This window comes from Marmota flaviventris, chromosome 6 (genome assembly GCF_047511675.1).
Source record: "Marmota flaviventris isolate mMarFla1 chromosome 6, mMarFla1.hap1, whole genome shotgun sequence".
Taxonomy (NCBI): domain Eukaryota; kingdom Metazoa; phylum Chordata; class Mammalia; order Rodentia; family Sciuridae; genus Marmota; species Marmota flaviventris.
In genome coordinates this window covers 126,635,923-126,663,097 of record NC_092503.1, presented here as the reverse complement: position 1 = coordinate 126,663,097, position 27,175 = coordinate 126,635,923, and the positions used below count along the sequence as shown (strand labels likewise).

The 27,175-nt window shown below is 34.0% G+C and overlaps 1 pseudogene; it reads right to left on the bottom strand.

The window, feature by feature from the left end:
• Positions 1-22,449: 22,449 nt before the first annotated feature.
• Positions 22,450-23,353, bottom strand: LOC139706266 (olfactory receptor 2B11-like; annotated as a pseudogene).
• Between the last annotated feature and the right edge of the window lie 3,822 nt (positions 23,354-27,175).

Here is a 27,175-nt window from a genome sequence, read left to right as displayed (position 1 = left end):
GGTGAACCCATTATTTTTTCATGAAACTAAGTTAAAGACAGTTACCTTTAACAAGTAAACTAGTCCTTTTGAAACTGAACCTTCTGAGGACTGAAAAAAAAAAACTATCTTCTTGGGTTTTGATGAGGATAAATTAGAAAAATAAATTACTGTGATTTGGCAACTCCAACATAAAGGTTTTAAAATTTTATCTTGCATAGAAATCAACTGAAGAAGCTATAAAAATGAAGTGTTGTGTTAGTAGATGTGACATGGTGCTGAGGAATCACATGAAATATTAAAAAGAAAGTATTAAGCTATCCATAATAGAAGAAGGAGGATAAAACCTGGAGCTATAAGAACCATCAGGGTAGACTTGTCCACCTGTGTACACAATTGATTACACCACAGTGAATCTCACAATCATGTATATCCACAAGACAGAAAAAAGAGAAGAAAACTAAAAGTAAATAGCAGATAGATCACTAGAGTAAAGGGAGCAGGGGGACGGAGGAGGGGAGGGAAATAGGAAATACTAGGGAAAAGAGCAAATTATATTCTATGCCTTTATAATTATTTCAAAATGAATACCAATGTTACACTTAAATAAAAAGAATCAGCAAAAAGGGGAAAAAAAAAAACCCAAAAGGCTGGACTTGTCCAACCTCAATTAATCAGTATAATAATTATATCATCTCCACAGGAAGTAAGAAGACTTTGATGTTAAACAATCTTAGGATATATATATATATTTGGTGGGGGGGGGTGGGTAGTGGGAATTGAACTCAGGGGCACTGGGCCACTGAGCCATATCCCCAGCCCTATTTTGTATTTTATTTAGAGACAGGATCTTACTGAGTTGCTTAGAGCCTCACTTTTGCTGAGGTTGGCTTTAAACTTGTGATCCTTCTGCCTTAGCCTCTGAGCTGCTGGAATTACAGGCATGCACCACCTTGCCTGGTTCAATCTTAGCTGTTTTGAATTGAGGGAAAAAAAAAAAATTAAATACGTTTTTTTTTTTGTTTGTTTGTTTTTCTGCTAGTGTTTTCTCATTTTTTTCTCTTTTACTGGTGCATAGTAATTATATAGACCAGTGAGTTTCATTATGACATTGTGGTACATGCATATAACATAATTTGATCAATTTTATTCCCTAGTACCCTCCACCCCTGAATCTTAACGTCCTCCTTATGATTGATCCTGTTCATTTACTCTATTGTTTTTCATTCTACTTTCATGATATATTTTTATTTTATATTATTTTATTTATGTTTCCCCAGTAGCTTTCAATATGACAGAAAATGTGGTACTTGTCTGACTATGGCTTATTTTGCTTAACATGTTACTTCCCAGTTCCATTCATTTTTTCTAAAAATGACATAATTTTATTCTTCTTTGTGACTGAATAAAAGTACACATTTTCTGTATCCATTCATCCATTGATGGACCCCTAGGTTTGTTCCATAACTTGGCTACTGCAAATTGTGTTCCAATAAACACTGGTATGCATGTATCTCCAAAGTATGCTGGCTTGAATTCTTTCAGGTAGACACCAAGGAGTGGTATAGTGGATTATAGGGAAGTTCTATTTTTAGCTTTTTGAGGAAACTCCATACTGATTTTTATTATAATGGCTATACTAAATTATGCTCCCATCAACAGTGTATAAATGTTCCCTTGCTCCCACATCCTCATCAGCATTTAATGTTATTTGCATTTTTGATGACTGCCATTCTGATAGGAGCGAGATGGAGTCTCAGTATAATTTTGTTTTGCAATGAGTTGCTAACGATGTTGAACAATTTTTCATATAATTGTTGGCTATTTGTCTATCTTCTTTTGAGAAATGTCTATTCAGTTAATTTGCCCATATATTGATCAGGCTCTTTGCTGTTTTGATGTTAATTTTGTTGAGTTCTTTATATATTCTGGATATTAATGTTCTGACAGAAGAGTAGTTGGAAAGATTTTCTCTCTTTCTGTAGGCTGTCTGGTCACGCTATTGTTTCCTTTGCTTTGCTGAAACTTTTGAAGTTGATGCTGTCTTGTTTATTGAGTCTTGCTTTTATATCCTGAGCTATAGGAGTCCTATTTAGGAAGACATTGCCTGAGCCTTTATGTTAAAGTGTTTCCCCTATGTTTTCTTCTAATAGTTTCAAAGTTTCTGATTTTTATACATAGACCTTTGATCCATTTTCTGTTGAGTTGTAGAAAGTAAGAGATAGGGATCAAGTTTCATTCTTCTATATATGAATATCTATTTTTTTTTCTCAGCACAATGTGTTAAAGAGGTTATTTTTCTCTAATGTATGTTTTTGGCACCTTTGTCAAAAATAGATAAATAATTGTGGGGGTTTGTTTCCCTGTCTTCTATTCTATCCCATTGATCAATAGGTCTTTTTTAATTTCATTACCATACTTTTTTGATATTAAGGCTCTGCAGTAAATTTTGAAATCAGCTATTACAATGTCTCCAGCTTTACTCTTTTTGATCATGATTTCTTTGGCTATTCTGTGTCTTTTGTTTTTTCATATGAAATTTAGGATTTTAATTCTGTGAAGAATATCATTGATAGATATTGCATTGAATCTCTAGATCACTTTTGGCAATATGGCTCTATAAACAATATTAGTTCTGCCTGTTTATGAACATGAGAGGTCTTTCTATCTTCTAGCATCTTCTTCTATATCTTTATTCAGTGTTCTGTAATTTTCCTACTGGAAGCACTTAGCTTAATTTGTTAGACCTATGGTGCAGCATTTCATTTATTTATATACTTTTGGAGCTATTGTGAATAGAATTGTTTTCCTGATTGGAAATACCAATAGATTTGTTATTGGTATGTAGAAAAACTATTGACTTTTGTACATTGGTTTTTGTTTCCTGCTACTTTGCTGCATTCATTTTTCTGTGTTTTGGTGAAAGCTTTAAGTCTTTCCAAGTATTGTTTGTTATAAACTGCAAATAGGAATAATTGAACTTCTTCCTTTACTTTTTGTATCTCTCCCTTTTGTTTCTTTCTCTTGCCTAGTTGCTCTGGTTAAAATTTCAAGTGCAATATTGAATAGAAGTTGAGAGAGTGAGTGCACTTTCTTTTCTTGTTCCCAATTTTAAAGAAAATGCTGTCAGCTTTTTCTCATTAAGAAGGCTGTTGACTTTGGGTTTATCATAAATGCTTTTAAAATTATCTTTCTCCATTAGAATTTGAGGGAATTGAGTTACAGTGACATGTTTCTCCATGCTTACAATTGAGTGTTTGTGTGTGCTATTTTATTTATTTATTTATCTGCACAGCCGCTTAGCTCACTTTGATCATTTGATATTTTATGCTAAATTTTCTCTATTTTATCCATTTTGTATGAAATTTTCTTTACTGGATTTATTAAAACAAGTTTTTATACAAATTTGGACAGTCATCAGTAACCCAGTGGTTATACAACAGCTGAAATACATTTTTAAACTCCAGGTAATTACTCCATGGAGGAAACTCAATTTCAGGCCAGGGTGTTATTCAAACTCATAAATTATTTCACATTTCCAGGACATACATGTTTCCTTGTTTCCCAGTCACTATGTGCATTGAAAGCAACAACATCAAGTACTTGATTACAGTATCACTTTGAGAAAGATAAGTAATCAATGAGGGGTTTTCAAGTGTGCTTTATGAAATCCACAATCATCTTTAGGGTGGACAATATTCATATAGGAAGCTTAGATAATACACCAGTACAAAAAACTAACTGTCTAGTTAGTTAGTTAACCTACATTCATATGATTATAAAACCATACTATGGTATGTCATATAAAATTATTGAAAGCAAAGATGTGAATGTTGTCCTTTTATCGTATGTTATTCTAGTGCTGAATTGTGCAATAACAAAAAATAAATAATAATTACAACCAATCCTTAGTGACCCCTTTGTGTGAAACGCAATAAGCTTTTCATATCCATTAAAGCCCTTATCACCCAAACCCAAACCTCTGATAAAGAACATTTTAGTATGTGTATTTTAGTATGTTGTTATTCACTCCTATATTCTGTTAGTAACTGAAAAATTTATTAAGATCAAAAGGCAATCAATGCCTCAGAAATGAACTAGTGATATATCAAAACTAGAATTTCAGTGTTTGAATATTCCATAGAAAGCACTGGTACTTTAGGGCCTGAAATAGCTGACATTATTAAAAATATTATCTTTGTACAATGTGCATTTAGGAACATATCTTACCTTATGTTCTCTTTTGGGTGAAAATTCTATGGTATAGAGGGGATAGTACATAAGCATAGTATCAATAAATTAGATTCATAAGATAGACATTATAAAAATAATAATCTCCCCATATTATTAAATAATTGCACTACAAGACACCTATTATCTGTTCAATTAACACTGCTATATTCACCTTTGATATTTTTCTACCATGCACCATCTTTCAATATTTTAAAGAACATTTTAGAGTTGATGTTCTATGAATTCTATAACCAATAACATCTAATTATCGCTCTAATGATACTATTCATTTCAATATGCATTAGCAATTTTATTAAATTTGTATTATTTTAAATTGTATTCATAATATTTACCTCAGTGACATTTTGTTTGTGAATTTTCATCACTCCGGTCAAAAGACAAAATCACAACAAATTTAGTTATAGATCTGGTTGGCTTCTATTTGCAATTCATGAATCGAGGCAGCCTCCACTCTACAAAATATATTAAATTTCCTACTGGGCAATAATAGGACCATGTTTTGTAAGGTGGAAACAGGGAAACAGAATGACTGAAAAAAATCTCACTTTTTAACATCAGGTATTTTAGGTTACTTTTTGAAAGGATTGAAACAGAGCACCTTGGTAGCTGACTCAAGTAGACCAGAATCTCTTTTTTCAGGAAAGCCTTGTCTGTTTGGGGATCTATCTGATTTTTTAATATTTCAGTTCAATTATGTGGCATTTAGCATGCGTGACTCCAATTTGGTTTGATCTGATCTGTTGGAGCCTCATGTAGAAAGTCTGGATATTTCCCTAGAGACACCATTGCAGGTGTGCCTATTCCATGTGATTTAATCTGAAATATAGTTAGAGCTCTACGATTATGTTCTTATATCTCTCATCTTTTCCATATCATTCTCATGATATTTCATTATTTTTAGTTTTTGAGGTCCATGACTTTTGAATCTTCTACTTCCAGTGTTTTTTTCATCACTATTTCACTACCTGGATAAATTGTTTACCCCCCAAATTTTAAAATTACTTTAATAAAGGACCAAACTCTATTCCTTTTGACATCTCTTTAGTTTATCTGCTCAGATTTTCATTGTAGTATGTCTTGTCCATACTTAATTTTCATCAAACACAGTATTTGACTTATATTCACAGTACTTTTGACCTTTATTTATAATAAAAGATAAAGAAATTAATGTTCATCAAAACATTTGAATGAAATAAGGACAAGTGAATCCATGAAAATTTGACTATACAATAAAAAGTATTTCATGTGACTTATTCCCTTTATCTAAGGAAATCTTTATACTTCATTCAAGTATTTAACATCACTCTGTTATAGAGTTTATTGATATTTAAATGCTTTAAAGTTTGGTCTAATTAAGAAGAGAAATCTAGTTATCAGAGTCACTGAAGTGATATTTCTAGTTTAAAATATCTCCCTGAAATTTTGCTTTTCATATGTACATTAGGCAGTATGATCTATATATCTTCATGCCTTTACTGAGAATGTTTGACCTTTAAAGACAAGTATCTTTTAACTTACCTTATTTTGATAAATATTATTCAGTAAAAATAAATTATGAAGAAATTTATCAATATTTTTAAACTTTCAGAGAAGGATGCAGAAGCTGAAGTACACAGATGAGCATTTAAGAATTTGTTTCAGAATTCAGTTTTTCATTTGACTCAAGGCTGTCAAAGATAAGGATGGACTGGGAAGGCAGTAGTAGAAAATATTACAAATGCTTTGTAGTCATGTTATTTGTATGCTGTTCCTGAGACCTCTTGGGCATAGTTTTCACACAGGCCATTCATTTTTATTCATTTATCAACTTCCCGGATGAGTTAACAGAGAACATTCCTTGGGACAGAATTTGTAATTTAAATGCTTCTTGTGTACAATTAGTTACTTAATGAACTGAGGATGAGAGCAGGTCTCTTCTGTTGCTAAATGTGTTCTAAAATAAACTCAGTCAATTTATCAACCCCCAGGACACAAAATTTGAACAGCATAAATTATCACTTTGTATCCCTGAGAAATTGTTCCCATGATTCCTAATGGACATCCAAATCTGTGTATGCTCAAATTATTTACATGAAATTCCATATTAGTGGGATATAACCCACAAAAATCCTCCTGTGTACTTTAAATTATTCATAGATTACTTATAATACCTAGCAAAGCTTAAATGCTATATGGATTGTTATACTATTATTTAGGGAATAACAATGAAGGAAAGTCTGTAAATGTTCGGTACAGAAGCAATCATGTTAGGCCTAACTGCATAGCACATGATCTACTATTGGTAGAATCTGCTGATGAGAATCCTGGGGACAGGGAGGGCCTCCTGTATAATTGAATAATTAAATAGCAAACAGATCTAACCTAGACTGAATAAATGATTTGGGGTATTTAAATGAGATTCTTGAATATAGTATTTTATTTATTATTAAATTATGTCAAGCAATATTTGATAACTTCTAATAATAACAATAAAAGGTACAACAATTAGGAAGAGAAAAAAATTATAAAAGTGATGTTTTCAATAGAAAGGAATAGTGATACTTAAAAACTTCAAAATATTTGATGATTTTATAACAAAAAGACTAACACACACAAAAGTGCATGTTACTAAGATATGTGGGTAAGTATTAAGATTTAAAAAATTAGACACATAATTCATGAATGCATTATTTTGAAAAACAATTTAAATCTTTGAAATCAGGTACAAATGTAAAGGCTTTCTTTTGAAAATTGTTCCCTGGTCTGTAATCCTTCTAACTCCCTGAAGGTAATCACTTGTAATACATGACTGTGTGTCTTTCCAAATTACACGTGTGCTAGATATTTCCCACTCCCTCTCTCAATCCCAGACCCATTCTCTATCTCTCTATATGTTTCTACCATGTTTTGTGATTCTAGGGGTTGACTGAATAGAATTCCTTTGTATCTGGCTTCTGGTTGGGTTTAGCTAATGGAAAACAACATTAAAGTTAGCATGTGAGAATAAAGAGAGTTTAGGGTATTTTCCCCTTTCTGCTTCTCAGCTGAAACACATGAGGCTGCCTGTAGTTTCAGCCAAAGGTGAAACCTCCTGAAGGTGGCCATGTTAATATAGTTACTCTCTTGTTTCCAGTACCACTTCCTCCCTTTGCTTCTTTAGGTTTTTGGTTGATAACAGGCTCTCCACCATTGCTAGCTCCAGGATAGTGCATATGTAATACACAGGTATAAATCCATTGTTGGTATTTCTAAGTCCTTCCCACAAACACCTTTGTAAATGCTTTTTTTTTGAACCTACCCTCAAAATCCCAGGTGGAGTATACCATCTAATTTATACTGGGACCATAGCTGACAAAAATCTTGAGAGAAACAGACCAAGGGCATTTAAAATTATTATTATTATTATTATTATTATTATTATTATTATTATGTTGTTGTTGTTGTTGTTATTATTATTATTATTATTATTATTATTATTATTATTATTATTATTATTATTATGGTGCTGGGATTAAACCCAGGGCCTTGTGCATGCAAGGCAAGCACCTACCAACCTAGGTATAACCTTAGCCCTTTTTCATTAGTTTCTTATCTGGTCTTTGTTCTTCCTTATGCTAATTTTGGGTTTGTTCTTGATTTTCTAGTTCCCTGAGATTCAGCTATGTCATTTATTTGAGATCATTCTTTTTTTTTTTGATGTGGATATTAATTGCTATAAATCTTCCTTGTAGTACAGCTTTTACTGTATTCTGTAGGTTTCTGTACATTGCGGTGGCATTTTCTCTTCTTTCAGAACTTTTTAATTTCCTTCTTGGTTTCTTCCTTGATCCATTGAATGTTCAATAGTAACTTGTTTAATTTCCATGTATTTGTATAGTTTGAAATTTGTTCTTATTGTTGACTTTCATTTTTATTTGACTGTTTTCAGAAAAGAAACTCCATATAATTTTAAGATTTTAAAATTTCTTGAGAATATTTTTGATGTCTGTAATGTGATCTATCCTGGATAATATTTATTTGCTGTTGACAAAAAAGTGTATTTGCAGTTGTTAAATGGAGTGTTCTGTAGGTATCTGTTGGGTCAATTGGTCTAGTGTGAATTATAACTCTAACTCCATTATTTCCTTATTGATTTTTTGTCCGAATTATCAGTCTGTTGCCAAAAGTAGTGTGATAATATCACCAACTCTTATTGTATTGGAGTCTATTATTTCCTATTGTTCTATTAATATTTGTGTTTTATGTATTTGGTTCTCCAGTATTGGATGAATACAAACACACACACACACACACACACACACACACACACACACACACACACATTATTATCTTGATAAATTGACCCCTTTATCATTATATAAGAGCCTTATTTGTCTCTTTATTGCCTTTGTTCTAATGTCTATTTCATCTATTGTAAGTGTGGTACTCCTGTTTTGTCTTGGATTCTACTTGCATGAAACATTTTATTCCTTTCCTTCAATCTCAGTCTATATGTGTACATGGAGGTAAAATGACTTTCTAGTAAGCAATATATAGGTGTTTTTTTTTTTTTTAATTAATCTACTCAGAGCAGTCATTTTCTGTCTTTTTTAAAACAGTCTTTTTAAGCATCTTTTTTTGAAGACTATTTATTTATTTGCATTATAATTCTTAATGCACCATTATACAATAATTTATCATATATCTGATTATATATAAGGTATGTTGACACCACATTCACATCTTCATATATGTATTTTGTTTAATGATTTAAGCATCTTTTATTAATTTTATTTTACTTATTCTTATTAGTTATATATGACAGCAGAGTACAATTTCATTCCATATTACACAAATAGAACACAATTTTTTGTCTCCGATTGAACACAAAGTAGAGTCACATCATATGTGTTTTTATATATGTACTTAGGGTAATGATGTCCATCTCATTCCACCTGCAAATGCCGTGATTTCTTTTTTTTTCCAAGAAACATGCTTTATTTGCATTTTAAAGTATAAAAATTATTCGTATTGCTATCAATTGTCTACACCTTTCAGAGTTAAAAATAGCTCAAAGACAATGATTAAGACACAGATCCCAGGTAAAGTTGAATTACACTAGAAAAGAAAACAAAAAGGAATTTTCTTTCCCCCTACATTTCAAAAAATCTCTTTATATGTTTTCTAATGGAAATATGAGGGTGTTATCTTAAAATATACTTAACACAGTTCTCAACACATCATGATTACTGTCATGTTGTCTTTTAAGCTAATAAAATCAGACAAAATTATTGTCTTTGAGGCAAACACTGCTAGAGAAATGCATACAAGGACCTAAGTATTCAGAGGTAAGAATTTTCTCATCTGGCTGGGAGAGTCTTCCTGCTAGAAGAGATCTGGTCACCTTGAGCCCTACCCCTTTCTCTGGCAGCATTTATGCCCCAACCCCACAAAAAACACCATGAAGCCACAATATCCATGCTAACATTTCCCTATCTCTTTACAGCATATACACTGTGGCCACTTTAGCATTGCTCATTTGTTACTCATAACGATCATAATCATTCTCATTTTAAACAATTTTTTATCTTTTACTGCAGTTTTAGTTTCACAACAAAATTAGGCAGAAAGGTACAGAGATTTTTCCTTATCATTCTCTGCCCCTAACATGCATCACCTACACATTATCAACACCCTCACCAGAGTGGTACTTTTGTTATAAACCTACATTGATACATCATAATCACCCAAAGTCCATAATTTGCATGAGGGCTCATTGTTGATGTACATAATCTATGGATTTGGACAAATGTATGATGACATGTGTCACCAATGATGGTATCAGACTGGAAGTTTCACTTCCTTGAAAATGTTCTGGGCTCTGCCTATTCACGCTTCCCTCCTACCTTGTCCTGGCAACCACTGATCTTTTCACCATGTCCACAGCTTTGCTTTTCCTAGAATGTCATATACTTGGAGTCACACAGGATGTGGCCTTTTCAGATTGGCTTCTTTTAGTGGGCAATATGCACTGACGTCTTTTTTGTGACTTGATAACTCATTTCTTCTTAGCATTGAGTAACACTCCCTTGTCTAGGAGTACCCCAGGTTTATTTTTTCATTTAAGTACTAAAGGACATCTTCCACAATTATATCTAAAGTGCTATGAGCACCTAAGTACAGGTTTTTGTGGGGACATAAATTTTCAAATGATTGGAGCAAATACCAAGGAACATGATTGCTGGGTCATATGGTAACAGGATGTTTAGTTTTGTAGGAAACTAATGAACTGTGTTCAAAAGTGGCATCCCGTTTTACATCCCCACCAGTGGTGAATGACAGTCCCTATTGTTCTACGTTATTACTATCAGTTGGTGTTATAATTATTCTGGATTTTGGACATTCTAATAGGTATATAGTGGTTTATCTTTTTTATTAGTTCTTTTTAGTTATACATTGCAGTAGAATCAACTTTGATATAATTATATAAGCATAAAATACTCTAATTAGGACCCCAATCTTGTGAATGTGGGATTCAGTGTGGTGTTTTCATGTATGCACACAGTTATGTCAGATGAATTCCATTGTCTTTCTTTTGTTTCCTCACTCCATTCCTCCAATTCCCCTTTGTCTGATCTATTGAACTTCTCCTCCTCCCCTCCCCCAACCTTATTGTGGGTTACCAACTATATATTAGAGAGAACAATTGACCTTTGGTTTGGGGGGATTGGCTTATTTCACTTGGCATGATAGTCTACAGATCCATCCATGTTCTGGCAAATGTCATAAAGCTATTCTTCTCTGTGACTCAATATTCCATTGTAGATATATACCACATTTTCTTAATGAATTCATCTGCTGAAAGGCACCTAGGTTGGCTCCATAGTTTAGCTATTGTGAAGTGTGCTGCTATAAACATTGAGCAGATGCATCACTGTAGTATGATTTTAAATCCTTTGGATATATACTAAAGGAGTGAGATAGCTGAGTCAAATTGTAGTTCCATTCCTATTTTTTTTTTGAGGAATCTCCATACTGTTTTCCAGAGTGGTTGCACCAATTTACAGTCCCACTAGCAATATATGAGTGTATGTACTCCTTTTCCTGACATCTCTGCCAACATTTATTGTTACTTGTATTCTTTTTTTTTTTTAAATTTTTTATTGTTGGTTGTTCAAAACATTACATAGTTCTTGATATATCATATTTCACACTTTGATTCAAGTGGGTTATGAGCTCCCATTTTTACCCCATATACAGATTGCAGAATTACATCAGTTACACATCCATTGATTTACATATTGCCATACTAGTGTCTGTTGTGTTCTGCTGCCTTTCCTATCCTCTACTATCCCCCTCCCCTCCCCTCCCCTCTTCTCTCTCTGCCCCCTCTACTGGCATTCATTTGTCCCCCTTGTATTATTTTTCCCTTTCCCCTCACTTCCTCTTGTATGTACTTTTGTATAACTCTGAGGGTCTCCTTCCATTTCCATGCAATTTCCCTTCTCTCTCCCTTTCCCTCCCACCTCTCATCCCTGTTTAATGTTAATCTTCTTCTCATGCTCTTCAACCCTACTCTGTTCTTAGTTACTCTCCTTATATCAAAGAAGACATTTGGCATTTGTTTTTTAGGGATTGGCTAGCTTCACTTAGCATAATCTGCTCTAATGCCATCCATTTCCCTGTAAATTCTATGATTTTGTCATTTTTTAATGCAGAGTAATACTCCATTGTGTATAAATGCCACATTTTTTTTATCCATTCATCTACTGAAGGGCATCTAGGTTGGTTCCACAGTCTTGCTATTGTGAATTGTGCTGCTATGAACATCGATGTAGCAGTGTCCCTGTGGCATGCTCTTTTTAGGTCTTTAGGGAATAGACAGAGAAGGGGAATAGCTGGGTCAAATGGTGGCTCCATTCCCAGCTTTCCAAGAAATCTCCATACTGCTTTCCAAATTGGCTGCACCAATTTGCAGTCCCACCAGCAATGTACAAGTGTACCCTTTTCCCCACATCCTGGCCAGCACTTGTTGTTGTTTGACTTCATCATGGCTGCCAATCTTACTGGAGTGAGATGGTATCTTAGGGTGGTTTTGATTTGCATTTCTCTGACTGCTAGAGATGGTGAGCATTTTTTCATGTACTTGTTGATTGATTGTATGTCCTCCTCTGAGAAGTGTCTGTTCAGGTCCTTGGCCCATTTGTTGATTGGGTTGTTTGTTCTCTTATTGTCTAATTTTTTGAGTTCTTTGTATACTCTGGATATTAGGGCTCTATCTGAAGTGTGAGGAGTAAAAATTTGTTCCCATGATGTAGGCTCCCTATTTACCTCTCTTATTGTTTCTTTTGCTGAGAAAAAACTTTTTAGTTTGAGTAAGTCCCATTTGTTGATTCTAGTTATTAACTTTTGTGCTATGGGTGTCCTATTGAGGAATTTGGAGCCCGACCCCACAGTAAGTAGATCATAGCCAACTTTTTCTTCTATCAGACGGCGTGTCTCTGATTTGATATCAAGCTCCTTGATCCATTTTGAATTAACTTTTGTGCATGGCGAGAGAAAGGGATTCAGTTTCATTTTGTTGCATATGGATTTCCAGTTTTCCCAGCACCATTTGTTGAAGATGCTATCCTTCCTCCATTGCATGCTTTTAGCCCCTTTATCAAATATAAGGTAGTTGTAGTCTTGTGGATTGGTTTCTGTGTCCTCTATTCTGTACCATTGGTCCACCCGCCTGTTTTGGTACCAGTACCATGCTGTTTTTGTTACTATTGCTCTGTAGTATAGTTTGAGGTCTGGTATCGCTATACCGCCTGATTCACACTTCCTGCTTAGCATTGTTTTTGCTATTCTGGGTCGTTTATTTTTCCATATGAATTTCATGATTGCTTTCTCTATTTCTACAAGAAATGCCATTGGGATTTTGATTGGCATTGCATTAAACCTATAGAGAACTTTTGGTAATATCGCCATTTTGATGATGTTAGTTCTGCCTATCCATGAACAGGGTATATTTTTCCATCTTCTAAGATCTTCTTCTATTTCTCTCTTTAGGGTTCTGTAGTTTTCATTGTTTAAGTCTTTCACCTCTTTTGTTAGGTTGATTCCCAAGTATTTTATTTTTTTTTTTTTTTGAAGATATTGTGAATGGAGTGGTTGTCCTCATTTCCATTTCAGAGGATTTGTCGCTGATATACAGGAATGCCTTTGATTTATGCGTGTTGATTTTATATCCTGCCACTTTGCTGAATTCATTTATTAGCTCTAATAGTTTCTTTGTAGACCCTTTTGGGTCTGCTAGGTATAGAATCATGTCATCTGCAAATAGTGATAATTTAAGTTCTTCTTTTCCTATTTTGATGCCTTTAATTTCTTGCGTCTGTCTAATTGCTCTGGCCAGTGTTTCGAGAACTATGTTGAACAGAAGTGGAGAGAGAGGGCATCCCTGTCTTGTTCCAGATTTTAGAGGGAATGCCTTCAGTTTTTCTCCATTCAGAATGATGCTAGCCTGAGGCTTAGCATAGATTGCTTTTACAATATTGAGGTATGTTCCTGTTATCCCTAGTTTTTCTAGAGTTTTGAACATAAAGGGATGCTGTACTTTGTCGAATGCTTTTTCCGCATCTATCGAGATGATCATATGGTTCTTATTTTTAAGTCTATTGATGTGGTGAATAACATTTATTGATTTCCGTATATTGAACCAGCCTTGCATCCCAGGGATGAATCCTACTTGATCATGGTGTACAATTTTTTTGATATGTTTTTGTATCCGATTAGCCAGAATTTTATTGAGGATTTTTGCATCTAGGTTCATTAGAGATATTGGTCTGTAGTTTTCTTTCTTTGAAGTGTCTTTGTCTGGTTTAGGTATCAGGGTGATGTTGGCCTTGTAGAATGAATTTGGAAGTTCTCCCTCTTTTTCTATTTCCTGAAGTAGCTTGAAAAGTATTGGTATTAGTTCCTCTTTAAAGGTTTTGTAAAACTCTGCTGTATACCCATCCGGTCCTGGGCTTTTCTTAGTTGGTAGTCTTTTGATGGTTTCTTCTATTTCCTCAATTGATATTGGTCTGTTTAGGTTGTCTATATCCTCCTGACTCAATCTGGACAGATCATATGACTTAAGAAATTTATCGATGCCTTCACTATCTTCTAATTTATTGGAGTATAAGGATTCAAAATAATTTTTGATTATCTTCTGTATATCTGAGGTGTCTGTTGTGATATTGCCTTTTTCATCCCGTATGCTAGTAATTTGAGTTCTCTCTCTTCTTCTCTTCGCTAGCATGGCTAAGGGTCTGTCTATTTTGTTTATTTTTTCAAAGAACCAACTTTTAGTTTTGTCAATTTTTTCAATTGTTTCTTTTGTTTCGATTTCATTAATTTCAGCTCTGATTTTAATTATTTCTTGCCTTCTACTTCTTTTGCTGTTGTTTTGCTCTTCTTTTTCAAGGATTTTGAGATGAAGTATGAGATCATTTATTTGTTGGTTTTTTTCTTTTTTTAAGGAATGAACTCCAAGCAATGGATTTTCCTCTTAGAACTGCTTTCAATGTGTCCCATAGATTCTGATATGTTGTGTCAGTGTTTTCATTAATCTCTAAGAATTTTTTAATTTCCTCCTTGATGTCTTCTATAACCCATTGATCATTCAGTAACCTATTGTTCATTCTCTAAGTGATGTATTCTTTTTCCTTCCTTCTTTTATCGTTGATTTTCAGTTCCATTCCATTATGATCAGATAGGATGCATGGTATTATCTCTACTCCTTTGTATTGTCTAAGAGTTTCCCTGTGACATAATATATGATATATTTTTGAGAAGGATCCATGTGCTGCTGAGAAAAAAGTGTAACTGCTTGATGTTGGGTGGTATATTCTATATATGTCAATTAAGTCTAGGTTATTAATTGTGTTATTGAGTTCTGTAGTTTCCTTATTCAATTTTTGTTTGGAAGATCTGTCCAGTGGCGAGAGAGGTGTGTTGAAGTCTCCCATGATTTTTGTATGGTGGTCTATTAGACTCTTGAACTTGAGAAGAGTTTGTTTGATGAACATAGCTGCACCATTGTTTGGGGCATATATATTTATGATTGTTATGTCTTGTTGGTGTATGGTTCCCTTAAGCAGTATGTAGTGTCCCTCTTTATCCCTTTTGATTAACTTTGGCTTGAAATCTATTTTATTTGATATGAGTATGGACACTCCTGCTTGTTTCTGAAGTCCATATGAGTGATATGATTTTTCCCAACCTTTCACCTTCAGCCTATGTATGTATTTTCCTATCAAATGCGTCTCCTGTAGGCAGCATATTGTTGGGTCTTGTTTTGTGATCCATTCTACTAGCCTGTGTCTCTTGATTGGTGAGTTTAAGCCATTAACATTTAGGGTTATTATTGAGATATGGGTTGTTCTTCCAGCCATATTTGTTTATTTATGTTACTAAACATGGTTTATTTTCCTCTTTGATTATTTTTCCCCCCTTTACTGTCCTACCTCCCACTGTTGGTTTTCATTGTTATTTTCCATTTCCTCTTCCTGTAATGTTTTGCCAAGGATGTTTAGAAGAGATGGTTTTGTAGATGCAAATTCTTTTAACTTTTGTTTATCATGGAAGGTTTTAATTTCATCTTCCATCCTGAAGCTTAATTGGCTGGAAACACAATTCTTGGTTGGAACCCATTTTCTTTCAGTGTTTGAAATATGTTATTCCAGGATCTTCTAGCTTTCAGAGTCTGTGTTGAAAGATCAGCTGTTATCCTGATTGGCTTACCCCTAAATGTGATCTGCTTCCTTTCTCTTGTAGCTTTTAAAATTCTCTCCTTATTCTGTATGTTGGGCATCTTCATTATAATGTGTCTAGGTGTGGGTCTCTTATGATTTTGCACATTCAGCATCCTGTAGGCTTCTAGGATTTGGGATTCTGTCTCATTCTTCAAGTCTGGGAAGTTTTCTCGTATTATTTCATTGAATAGATTGCTCATTCCTTTGGTTTGAAACTCTGTCCCTTCCTGCATCCCAATGACTCTTAAATTTGGTCTCTTGATGTTATCCCATATTTCTTGGATGTTCTGCTCATGGTTTCTTAACAGTCTTGCTGAGCTGTCTATGTTCTTTTCAAGTTGAAATACTTTATCTTCATTGTCTGATGTTCTATCTTCTAAGTGTTCTACTCTGCTGGTAGTATTCTCAATTGAGTTTTTAAGTTGGTTTATTGCTTCCTGCATTTCTAGGATTTCTGTTTGTTTGTTTTTTATAACCTCTATCTCCCTGTATAGTTGATCTTTTGCTTTTTGGATTTGTTTATGTAATTCATTGTTGAAGTGATCTTTCATTGTCTGATTTTGTTGTCTGATGTCTTCCTTGAGACTCCAGATCATCTGAAGCATGTATATCCTGAATTCTTTATCTGACATTCCATCTGCTGCAGCTATCACCTCTTCTAATGTTGATTTGAACTGCATTGCTTGTGGTCTTTTCTTTCCTTGTCTCTTCATACTGTTCGCGTTCCTTTCTACTTGGTGAAACTGTTGTGCTATTAAATTTTCCCCCTATATATTTATATTGGTCTTGTATAGTTGCAAAGTCTCCCTCGCAGGCGCGGGCGGCGGCTCTGCCCCTCCTCCAATTGGGGCAATATGCCTACCATGCCGGCAGGCCACTGGGCCTGCTCTGTCGGTGGTCGTCACAGTTCCGCCTACCTGGCAGGCGCGGGGGGTGGGGGGCGGCTCTGCCTCTCAGCAGGCCGGTGCTCCTCTTCTTCCGGTGGGTTGCAGGCCCGCCTACCTTGCAGGAGTGATTGGAAGCTCTGTCCCGCCGTGGGCCACTGGGCCTTTTCTGTCAGTGGTCACAGTTCCGCCTACCTGGCAGGCGCGGGGGGTGGGGGGGGGCTCTGCCCCTCAGCAGGCCGCTGGGCCTGCTCTGTGGGTGGTCACAGTTCCCTCTACCTTGCCGGCGCAGGGGGAGGGGGCGGCTCTGCCTCTCAGCAGGCCGCTGCTCCTCTTCTGCCGGTGGGTCCCCCAAATGCCATGATTTCATTGACTTTTAATGCTGAGTATTCCATTGTGCGTATATACCACAGTTTCTTTATCCATTCATATACTGACATGCATCTAGGTTGTTTTTAAATTAGCAGTTGTGAATTCTGTTGCTGTAAACATTGATATTGCTGTGTCCCTATAGAATGCTGTTTTTAAGTCCTTTGAGTATAAACCAAGGAGTGGGATAGCTGGGTCAAATGGTGATTGTATTCCTAGTTTTCCAAGGAATCTCCATTCTGCTTTCCAGATTGGCTGCACCAATTTGCAGTCCCAGCAGCAATGTTAAGAATGTGCCCTTTTCCCCACATCCTCACCAATATTTATTGTTGTTTGTATTCTTAATAGGTGCCATTCTGACTGGAGTGATATGAAATCTTACAGTAGTTTTGATTTAGTAGTTTTGATTAGCATTTTTAGTAGTTTTGATTAGCATTTCTCTAATTGATAGAGATGCTGAACTTTTTTTCATATATTTGTTGATTGATTGTATATCATCTTCTGAGAAATATCTGTTCAGTTTCTTGCCCCATTTATTGATTGGATTATTTGTTTTTTGGTGTTAAGATTTTTGATTTTTTTATATATCCTAGAGATTTCTTTTTCATTCTTTATTCTTTCTCTTTTTTCCTTCCTTCCTTAATCCAATTCTTTATTTTTCCTTTATTTTCTTTTACAGTGCTTTGAACTAAAATCAGAAACTTGTGCATGCTATAAAGTAACCTTTCACAGAGCTATAACCCTAGCCCTTCTACTATTACTTGTGTAGGTAATCTTTCTCCTTTTTGTCTTTCTTATCTTCTTCTTTAACTCCTATAACTCCAATTTTTTCTCATTTTGTCCCATAAATCTTATAATCCTTTTTTATACCACATCATATTCTTTTCTTTTTCTCCTATAAGTATTTTAAAATTACCTGTGTTTGAGTTCAAAGATTTGTCTTCTGGAGAATAATTATGTTGTAGATGTTTTAAATAGTACTCCTCATTTGTGTATTCCAGCTCTGGGCTTCTGTCAAATTTCTTTATTGTTTTAATCTATTAAATTTTCTGTTCTGCTCACTTACTCTTTCTCATTTTTTGAATTTCATTTCATTCTCATTTATTTGTGCTTTCTTGAAATTCAACCAATTCTCTTAAAGCAGTTATTTTAATTATTTGTCAGGTAATTCATCTCTTTAGGTTCAGTTGCTGCCACTTTATTTTGGGATTTTTGGTGATATCATGTTTCTCTGGTTGTTCCTGCACTGATGTTGTTATAGTTAAAGCAACGTCCCCAGGTTTCATAAATTGACTTCCAGACTACTCACATGTAATAGAATCAAGCCTTTATTGAAGCACACTGGTGGCAACTGACCAGAACATAAACTTGTTCTCCTGATTAGCCCCAAACTATTACAGGGGTGCTCTTTATAAACCTGAAAACTGCAAAAGGGACATTTGGGGGTCTAGTCAATGCAAGCAAGCCAAGTTACAGAAGCAGGAGAGTGCAGCCAGGTGGCAGGAAGCTTAACCAATCACAATAGCCCAGTCATCCCAATTACAGAAACACAGCCCTGTTATCCTAGCTACAGAAACAATGCCCCATTAGGTAGTTCTATGTTCTTAAGGGTTTCTAGAGCAAAAGGAAAAGAACAACTTACCCCAGTCATGACCCTTGTATTTGGCATGGCTGTTTTATAAAATGGAGTCACCTTGGCTTGACTATTACAATGTCTAAGCTTTGAAGAAGTAGGTGTTAATTCCAGTCTTGACATACTAGTTTTGTGCAGGAATGTAAATATATCCATAGATTTTTGGCCAGACTCTCTGATATGGTCTTTATATCCTTTGACAATTACCTTTATTATAGTGCTGTAATGGTTAATTTTAATTATCAATTTGATTGGCTTAAAAAATACCAAGGATTGAGGGGATTATGGTTGTATCAATGAGGGTGTGTCTAGGAATGATTGGCATGTGGGATAGCCAACTGGAAAGGAGATCTTCCTTAAGCATGGGAAGCACCAACCAATAGGATGATGGCTTGAATGGAATAAAGTTGGGAATAAAAAGAAGCAGCAGCAGATGTAAGCTCATTTTTTCTTGAATGGGTTCTTGATTTCTGCTGTGATTGTCTGAGGATATCAGATTCTTGCTTCTTCACTTTTCCACGGTGGACTCTGACAGTGATTCTCCAGAAAGCTTAGATCTCAGATTAGAGTAGCACCATTGATCCCTCTTGTTCTGGGGCTTCACTCTCTTGGACTGTGCTGCTACTAGTTTTCCCAGCCCTCCAGGCTACAGATGGCCATTGTGAACTATCCAGCTTCTGGTCACATAAGCCAACCTAATAAATCCCCTTTTTATAATTATACTTCCTGTTCATTCTGTGCCTCTTGAGAACCCTGACTAATACATGCTGGATTGGAATATTTTAGTCCTTGGAGCTGTTGTAACTCAGGGGTGTACCTGAAGGCTATGGTCACAAGGCTCCCATTGCACTAGAGTATATCTGAGGACCACAACAATTGAGGCCTGTCTGCCATGAAAATTTCACAAAAGTCCAAATGTCCTGTATTCTGTCAGCAGGGTTTTTACATAGAGAGTGAATCTCCCTCCCAGTGGCTACATTTCCCACCTGGTGTTGGAGGCAATATGAAGTCTGAGCCTATGGTCAGGGGCTATGATTGTCTGTTTGGTCTAGAATTTTACTTGGTTGGTTCAGTGTTGAGTTGTAAATAAAAGTCTATGCTTGCTTTCCTTTCCTTTCTTCAAATAGATGGTATGTCTCTCTGTATTCTTCTGTGTGGGCATGAGGAAATAGTGACATGGGTAATGTAAAATAATCTTTCCTGCTATCTTCAATCTAGCGTCTTCTTATTATATAATAATCAGGTACTGTTATCTCTCACCTCTTTTTCTTAGTTCTTGTGAAATTTTACATTAGAATCATCAAAAAACTTTATGTTTAAACTTTACATTTCTGCAGAAGGACAATTATTGATAAATCTTATCACCTTGTTCTACCTCTCTTTTAGAAAATGCTTTTCTTGATATTTACTTCTTGAAAAAAAATTATACCTTCTATTCATTTCTGTATATATGAAATATAACCACTATCAATGGCTCATATTTTTCTCAGAGTACTTATATTTTATAAAATTTCCAAGTCAACCTACTATATTAATTTCTCACAATTTCTGTTTCTTTTACACTTATTTAATATTTCTTAAGTTGTAGATGTACACAATATCTTTATTTAGGTATTTTTATGTGGTGCTAAGGATCAAACCCAGTGCCTCACACATGCTAGCCAAGTGCTCTACCCCTGAGCCACAACCCCAGCCCTTCTTTTACATTTTTAACACACATCTTAGTGAAGGACCTCACTGCTACCTTAACAAAAAATTTTAGGTATTTTTCTATTTAAAACAACTTTTAATTTTACTTCATATGGTCTTAAATTCAGGGTTGTACATAATGTTAGTATTTAAAGTCCTATAAGTTTTTATCACATGTAAGAATACACATTCTTTAATATTACAATTACTTTGGGTACCTGGTGGTTTAACATATATCCCATTTTCAATTTTAAGAATTTGTAATTTTTAGCTTGAAATTTATTGAATTATTTATGATTTTGGAAACATAATCTTAAGTATCTATTGTTTTGTTTTTGTACTGGAGATTGAATTCAGGGTCACTCAACTGCTGAGCTATATTTCCAGCCCTATTTTGTATTTTATTTATACACAGGGTCTCACTGAGTTTCTAAGTATCTAGCTGTTGCTGAGGCTGGCTTTGAACTCACCATCCTTCTCCCTCAGCCTTCCAAGCACTGGGATTACTGGTATGCACCATCATACCCAGTAATCCATTGTATTTTTAAATAGATTACTATAAATTGAAAAGAGTTGATTTTTTTGGTAATTAATGTAATTCCAAGACATTATGGTGTTATAACAAAATCATACAATATTGTCTTCCTCTTTAAAATTAAAAATACCAATGATCTAAATAGAAACAAAATTTATGCATGAGGAAAAATTTGGATATTCTGACACCTACTATGACCTGAATGAATCCAGAAGACACTATACTAAATACGGTATGATTCCACCTGTATGAGTTAACTAAGGCAGCCATTCACAGAGATAAAAAGCAAAATAGTGGTTGTCAGAGTTTGGAGGTGGGAATTGGATTTATTGTTTAATTGGTACAGAGATGCAGGTTGTGAATATCAAAAGATTTCTGGAGATGCATGGTGGTGATGATTGCACAAGGGGAATCTACTTCTGAAGTATACGTCAAAAAACGTAAAATGATAAATGTTATGTGTACTTTACCACATTAAAAAGTGAAATAATATTTAAAGGAAACAATGTAAAAGGTAAAGTGAGTAAACCTGTACCCCCAAATAATAAAAGAAATGCTTTCAATTTTCAGTCCTAATATAAACTATAAGAGCTCAAGAATCAATGAGGTACTTAGTTATATATCAACTGTGGTTTATACTTTCCTTGAAGATTTTTTGAAACATTAGATAAGGTTTCAAATACAAAATATGGTCAAATATTCACTAACTCACAGCAACCTTTTCCTATTTTTGTGTTGTCTTTCTCATATGTCTCCTTTATTAGTTGTTTTCCTAAGATAATGATATATTCTTGTACAAAGGTAGTATGTATTCCAATTTTTGCCATCTGACCTTGAAAAACAACAGCAATTTTTCATTTGTTGAGTGTATGTCACATCAACATGAACTGAGTTTGAAAAATTTTTGATTGTTGGGCATACGGTGTTTCACACAGAATACAGAGTGCAGCCAGGCTGTGAACACAGACCTTGGCCAATCTTACAGAGTGAGGAAAATGTTTCTCAGTTGAATGGATGGGAAGCCCACTGATGAATGGTTACCATGGAATTGCTATGATGACTAGTGTGAACTAATCAGTTTATATTCCTAAATTTAAAACTACTAAATGAAATTACTATTTCACCATGTATGTTCCATAATAGAACCATTATAATATGTTTCCACAGAGTGCCACAGATGCATATTACACAGGTGCATATTAGTTAACTTTATTTATTTTGGAAATGATTGTGAAGAATGTGACAAATATTCTTTGGAAGAAGAATATGTAACATGAGCTGGAATTATAAGATAAAATGAGCTATTAAAGAGAACCAAGTAAATCAACTCTAATTTTGAAAATGTTTCATTTGATTTACCAAGTATTACCTGGAACTAAAAATGCTTCTCAACAGCTTGCCTAATGCCAGCTTCACATCCTTATTTCTCAGGGTACAGATGAAGGAGTTGAGTGTAGGAGTCAACAATCCATAGAACAGAGCCATGAACTTGGGTTGTTCCCTTGAGATGGAAGAGGTGGGCTGAAGGTACATGATAATGGCTGGATCATAACATAAAAGAACTACAATAAGATGTCCCAAATGCCTTTTTACTTTCTTCAGAAGATTTGATCTTAAATATAGTATGCCCAATATTAGCATAGGAGGCAAGAATTAGGCACAGAGGAACAGTTATTACAAAAATGCATGTCACAGAGAGTGCAAGCTCATTATTTTCCTTTTCCCCAGAGGCAGTCTTTATCAGAACTGGAATCTCACAAAACAAGTGATCCAGATTATTGATGCCACACAGTGGCAACTGTAATATAAGAGTGACCTCAAAAAATCCATAAGTGATTCCACTCATTCACAAAATTAACCCTAATAGGACACAGATGCGCTAATTCATGATGAGGATGCAATGCAGAGGTCTGCAGAAGGACACATCATGGTCAAAATACATAAGAGCCAGAGAAGACATTCTGTGTCTCCCGCTGTGCTGAAAAAATAAACCTGAACTGCACACTCCACATAGCTGATGCTCTTCTTAGAACTTCCCAGTTAAACAGCAGCTGAGGCACAATGCTTGTGGTTAAACAGATGTCCAGGAAGCAGAAGTTGGTGAGGAAGAAATACATGGGGCTATGAAGATGAGAGTCTAACTTGGACACCAGAATGATGGCAGTTTCTCACCAATGGGGTATGCTAAGAGAAGAATAACAAATAATGGAAGCTCTAGCTACGGATGGTCAGCAAAACCTTTAGGGTGGCTTTCATTAATTAGTGCCATTCTCTTCAAAATGTTTCACCTACAGTAAGGAATTTATTTTAAAAAGTGTAGAATTATAAAGAATGATAAAGCACAATTAGGCATTGACTATACACAAATCTGAGATGGCATGCAAAATCTTGTTAGGCAAATAGTATAAGTGTAATAAGTATAAGTGTAAATTAAAAGCAGCTACATTTGGCAAACATACTTATCATTCTGTAACTGAATTTCTTCTCATATTTAATAAAGGTAACAATAGTTATTTCCTTTAATTCTAATGAGCATTCAATGGCAAGTTCAAAGCAATAGTTTTCAATCTTCTACTGGCATAAATATCATCAGAATAGTTTGTCTACATTAAGTTTGTAGGTTCTTCTTTTTATTTATTTTTATTGTTTACTTATATATCACAGCTCAATGAATTACAATTCTTACTACACATATAGAGCACATTTTTCATATTTCTGGTTGTATAAAAGTTTGTAGGTTCTTATAAACTGATGAAAGAGCTCTGTCATGGGGTGCTTGTATGAGATGGTTCCTTTTCAGATACACTGCAGCAAAGCATTACAGAAATGTTAAGAAAAGGAAAGGTACTGAGGTTTCAGTAGTTGAGGAAGAACAGGGAAAAAATCTGGAGCAATGGAAATTGTCAATATAGTATTTTCCCAATCAAACTAGGTAGTATAATAGTTGCTACAAAGTAACGTGACTACATTGGATAATACAAAGTAGTGTAATTTCCTTGGAATAGTTAGAAGACCTTCTGTTGAACATAAATGTTAGCTTTTCAGAATTGAGCAAGAAGTTCAAACACTTTTGGCAGTAGTTTCTGTACCTACAAACTGAGATAGTAAAATTACAACATAAGCGTCCTGTTGTTTAAAAATTTAATTTGTAAAGTTTTCTTCCATAACTCTTTGTGTCAAACATAGGCATTCGATCTCTTGTATTAAATTTTATTTAATATATCCTTTGTGTGTTTTTTTTTATTATAAACTGAGCTTAGCATCCTGTTGTAATATATCAGCATACAATTGATATATTGAATAATTATCAGTGGTCAATTGAATGTATATACAGCTAAAAATATGTTTTTGAACTAAACACAACTGCTGTCAGGAGAAAAATCAATATCCCACTTTAAGCTCAGATACATTTTCAGATTCTCCAGTTATTTTACATTTTCAGGATATATATATATATATATATATATATATATATATATATATATATATATATACATACACACACACACACATATATACATATATTTGTTTCTCAGCTATATGGCACATAGAAAATAATTGAATTGATAGATGAGTAATGCAATATTTTGAGAAATGTAAATGAGGTAATGAAGGTTTTGTTTGTATATTAATTTTTATATATTTTAATTTGTATATACTTTAAATTTCTGTATAAAAACAGACATACATATACATTTATCTATGTGTATGTGTATAGTGTATACTATTAAATCCACTCTATTCTATAAGATGGAGAGCTTTCAGATGGAAATTTAAGACACTGTCCTAGTGACAAAAATCTGAGGTATTTTCCCTTTACCATGCTTTGTACTATGACACAAAACTATTCAGAGCCAAGACATCAACATGACCCTTGGATTATATGCTATCATAGTTAAGAAATATGCAGGAGAAATAATAAAATAATAATAATGCCAGGTGCTCCTTAATGAGACTGGTGTACCAAATACTCCAATAAGCTTTTTTAAAGGAAATCTTAGTAACCATATTTCTGGGCATTGTTAAAGCTTTATTCTTACAGTGTACTAATAACTAAAAGATTTTAAAGAAAGCATATGTCCAAAAAGTATGTTTCTTGAATGTTTTTTGTTTATACCCTTTTGGGTTTTTTTTTATTGGAGCTTGAACCCTGGGCCACTCTACCACTGTGTTTTATTCTCAGCTGTTATTATTATTATTATTATTATTATTATTATTATTATTATTATTATTATTTACATGTAATAGGATCTTACTAGATTGCTCAGGCTGGCCTTGAATTTGAAATTCTCCTGCCATGGCATCAAAGTAGCTGGGATTATGGCAGGTGCTGCCAACACACCCAGCTTTCTTTTTACTTTAGTTGAATTGACATTCAAAATGTTATTGTCTACAGAGAATTTAGAAATACACTTCATCCCAAATGTTTATTCAGTTAAAATTGTGTGTTCATATTAAATATGAAGTAAACTTGGTTAAATTTTATTGAGTTATGAAATATATTTTTATGAAAATTACTATCTAACCACATTATTAAGTAATTATACTGTTAGAGTCTTCTTATCTATTTATTGGGCTTAATTTCATAATTTTCTACCCTGAACCACACTTTAATCTTTTAACAAACAATTTTAGATTTTATTCTCCAAAATTTTTATATAACTTAGTACATCTATTTCTAAAAAAAATCCATTAATTATGCTTTGAGTGAGTTTATTAAATTTTTATTATTTAAAATCTTGTTCCTGTTTTTCACCTTAAATGTAGTTCATAATGAATGAGCATTACCCCATAGTGCCTTCATTTATCTGTTTCCTTGAATATAGCAGAGACAGTGTAAGTCAATTTCATTTACTATGAAGTATATTTGAGCTCTTTAAATTTAACCTTAGATCATATCTTTTCTATGTTATGCTCACATTTTATTATCACTTGGATTCTATCTACATTAGATGATTTTTCCATCCCTATCTCATTACACTTGAATGCTTAAAGTAAGGTTGGCAAATTTCCAGACTATTCATGTTGATATCTTCTTTGCAACTTCCCACACATTTTCAGGCTAGTATATTATTCATAATTCATTTTCATAACACATAGTATCTTATCTATACTTTTAGCACTTTTTGGCATCATTGGGAGGAAAAGATCAGAAGAAATAATCAGTCATCTTCATCTCATACCAAAATATCTTATTGAAAGGTGTGGAAAAGTCAATCCTTGAAATTTGATCATATAATAAAAAAAAAGAGTTCACATTTTATACTCACTTGATTGAATTGATTGAATGAAGACTTCATATTTCATTCAAGTATTTCTGTCAGAAAAGCTCTTTATAAAACTTAAATGCTTTCAGTATTGTTTAAAGTGAGAGACTAAGATATACATTACAAAGTGATATCTAGTTGTTCCTCAGCCACTGACCTAGGTTTTTTTTTTTTAGAATTTAGGAAATTCTCTCTTGAACTGAAATATACTCTGCCCTTCATATGTATAGTAGGCTTTATTGTCTACACACATTCCTACCTTCTTTGAGAATGAGTAGTCCATAAGAACAAGTATTTTTACTCAACTTATTTTGATAAATTTCCTACAGTAAAAGAGTAATGAAAAATGCACTTGAGTTTTTTGCTCTTTCAGAAAAATCAAGGAATATATCCACACATGTTCATTTAGAATTGGCTTCAGAACTATCAGTGTTTCAGGTGATACAAAAAGCAGAGGTTAGGGAGGTAAAGTGTAAAACTCATATAATGGTTGCAATCATGTTATTTGTATGCTTTTCTTGAGACTCTTGGGCATTGTTTTCAAATAAGCCATTCATGTACACTTATCCCAGATGAATTTGAAGAGAAAGTTTCTTGGGATAGAATTCTCTATAGAAAAGCTTGTTATGTAAAATTAGCTACCTAATGCACTGGAATTGGGAACAAATCTCTTTTTAGATGTGTTTTACAATAAACTCATTCAATTTCTCAACACACTTAATTTTAATTTTAAATAAGATGCAATAAATAGATAAGTTGATAAATAAATAGTACATAATAAGACCAGAGCTTGTTTGAAAGAATGCTTCTGGGAAATTTAAACA